At 36.7% G+C, this 3,364-nt stretch overlaps 1 pseudogene; it reads left to right on the forward strand.

Annotated features, from left to right (window-relative positions):
• Nucleotides 1–515: 515 nt before the first annotated feature.
• Nucleotides 516–927, forward strand: LOC122727485 (annotated as a pseudogene).
• Nucleotides 928–3,364: the final 2,437 nt, after the last annotated feature.

Genomic DNA, 3,364 nt, shown 5'->3' on the forward strand with positions numbered 1-3,364 from the left:
CAACCAGGGGATGGAGGGATGACTTAGCTCTCTTTGCTCCTTACTAACTTTTAAGATCTATGACATTTATAAATATGGAAAACTCATTTTCCTCCCTGGATGGTGTAAAGCACATCCAATTATAGAATTTTATATCAACAGAGGTTTGGGGGTCTTGTGTGGTCAGAAGACAGCCCTTGTTATTGCAGAAGGGACAGAGAGTAATGTCTGCTGACACCTTCTGGGAACAAGGATGCACTACAAGAAAGAACTGAAAAGTAAAACTGCCTGACATCACCTGCTAGAAACAATGAGGAAGTGAGCAGTACCAGGAGTCATCCGCTGGGAGACACAGGGAGCTGAGATGAGAGAGTCCTGCATATTTAGAGCTAGTTTACGTAGGTCTTCAGGAGATGCCTATTCATCCAAATGTTTTTGTTAGTATTCCAGGGATTGTATTTTGTCTTTTAATAAAATGGTTTTCTGGCACGTTCCCTCAAGTCGCTGCCGCCACCGCCACTGCCACCACCGCAGCCATGATCTCCTCTGCAGACACACAGAAAATTGGAATGGGATTAACAGGATTTGGCATATTTTTCCTATTTTTTTAGAATGATTGTCTTTTTTGGCAAAGCACTACTAGCTATTGCAAATGTATTATTTGTAGCTGGATTGGCGTTTGTAATTGGTTTGGAAAGAACATTTATATTCTTCTTCCAGAAACACAAAGCTACAGGGTTTTTCCTGGGTGGAGAATTTGTAGTTTTTATTGGTTGGCCTTTAATAGGCATGATCCTTGAAATTTATGGATTCTTTCTTCTATTCAGGAGATTCTTTCCTGTGGTGGTTGGCTTTATTAAAATAGTGCACGTCCTTGGATCCCTCTTGAATTTACCTGGAATAAGATCATGTGTAGATAAAGTTGGAGAAAGCAACAATATTGTATAATAGTGAGTGTACTAAAGATTACATTAAAATGCATTATTTACAAAAGCCTCTTTGAAGACTATTCAGCACAAAATTAAATCATACAAAACATCTTTTATGTAAGTTTATAATGCATTAGTCTGTGACACCTAAAAATTACCTACAGTAATCAGCAACAAAGCAATGAAAAGGTACTTGATTCTAAGACAAGTGACTAAGCTGGGGGGCAGCTAGTCGGCACAGTGGATAGAGCATGGGCCCTGGATTCAGGAGGACCTGAGTTCACATCCAGAATCAGACACTTGACACTAGCTGTGTGACCCTGGGCAAGTCACTTAATCCTCATTGCCCCCCAAAAAAGAAAAAAAAATATTCAAGAAATGGTCACTGCAATGGCAAAACATTTCCTGTTGTTTAACAAGAGTTGTAGCTCCAAAAGTGTTGTGTGAGTCAGGATGATTGTGTCCTTTTAATGATTAAAACAAAGGAAAATCCAAACAACTTTGTTGTATGAATCAAACTTTTTGGGGGGTTTGTAAATATACAGTTTAAATAAACTTTTGCTGTTCTTAGGAATAAAAAAATAAATAAAATGGTTTTCTTTTATTGTGAACTATGTGTGTAAGTAGGGATTAATTGGCTCGGGATACATTTTCCCAAGTTTCTTGGGTAGTGGCAATAAACCAAGACAGTGAGAAAATACCCCTAAAAGATACTTCTTTCATGTTGTGAGAATCTAGGTACAAGGGTATTTGATCTTTGTTTATATTTTATCCCCATAATAAATCCATGAGAACAAGGAACATGTGTTAACTAAACTTTTTTTTTTTTTTAGTGAGGCAATTGGGGTTAAGTGACTTGCCCAGGGTCACACAGCTAGTAAGTGTTAAGTGTCTGAGGCCGGATTTGAACTCAGGTACTCCTGACTCCAGGGCCAGTGCTCTATCCACCGTGCCACCTAGCTGCCCCGTGTTAACTAAACGTTAGTAAATTTCCCTCAGTACTTCAGATAATGTTCTATAGACATTAAGTACTTAATAAATGCTTGTTTAGCAAATGAATTCTAGCCAAATATGGGCTCAGAATTTTGAGTTGTTCCAGGAAGTATGATAGTATGAAAGATCATGTGGAATAAGGAAGATAGGGCTGCAAGTACCACCTCTGAAACTTTCTAGATGTGTGTGACCTTGAGCAAATCATTTCGCAACCTTCCATTGCCTTGTTTATAAAATGGATATGATAATACTTGTACCTATGTTACAGAGTGGTTGTGAAGCCTAAATGAGATAAACCCTCTTGTATGTGTCCCACAGTGTCTTACACATTGCAGATGCTTAATAAGTGTTTCTTAGAGAGGGCGTGCATCTTAGCTGATAGAGTCTTGGATTTGAAGTTGTTTGGAAGATGGTTCTAATCCCCTCTCCTGAATTTATCAGCTAATAGCCTCAGTATGCTTATCTATAAAATGGGAATAATGCATTCAGCACCTAAAAACTCACCGAATTCTTGCGAAGGTCAAAGAGATTATGTATGGAGATCCCTTAGCAAATCTTACAGAGCTATAAAAATATCAGTTATTATTCCTTCAGTTCAAGTTTGCAGATTGTCCCTGGATTTGGCTATAAAGCTCCTAATACCATACCACTGAAAAGATGCCTTTCCAAACAAGAACATGAATAAATTTCCCCTCCAATACACCTCCATGACAATCAGGTACAAGGAAAACGTTCTCATTGACTGTCTTTAAAATGCATTTTCTTGGACTGTGGGGACATCTTGTGGCAGTTGTTTTTATCACCAGTTTTATCAGTTTCAAAATGTAAGTGCCTTTCTTTCAGTCTTTGTGTCATACATTGAACAAGGATCACAGCATCCCATAGGAGCCTTGATTTGGAGGTGGAAGGACATTAGGGGTCACTGGGTCAAATTCTTTCATTTCACAGAGGAATAAAACTGCAGTTCAGAATATAAAGATGCATCACATGAATAACATTCAGATGTGTATAGTTCTGGGCTTTCAGATGCCTTTAAAGAAAAGCATTCACTACCAAGAGAGTTAATGAAATTAACATGAAATATTAAAATATTTTATCAATTAGTTAAATGAAATAATGAAAAATGTGAAAAATAAATGGAAAGATTTGATGGGAGGTGAAAGGAACTAGAATTTCTGCAAGGGCAGAAAACAAGAAAAACCTAAGAACAATTTGACATCTTTTTTTAAATAAAGTATTTTATTTATTTTTTTCCCGTTACATGTAAAGATAGTTCTCAACTTTTGTTCATACAAGCTTTCCAATTTCAGATTTTTCTCCCTCCCTCCTCTCCCTCCCCCCTCCCCTACAAGCAGGTAATCTGATAGAGGTCATATATATATATATATATATATATATATATATATATATATATATATATATATATATATATATATATATATACACACACACACACATATATA

The sequence above is a fragment of the Dromiciops gliroides genome, chromosome 5 (assembly GCF_019393635.1).
Source record: "Dromiciops gliroides isolate mDroGli1 chromosome 5, mDroGli1.pri, whole genome shotgun sequence".
In the NCBI taxonomy this organism is placed as follows: Eukaryota; Metazoa; Chordata; class Mammalia; order Microbiotheria; family Microbiotheriidae; genus Dromiciops; species Dromiciops gliroides.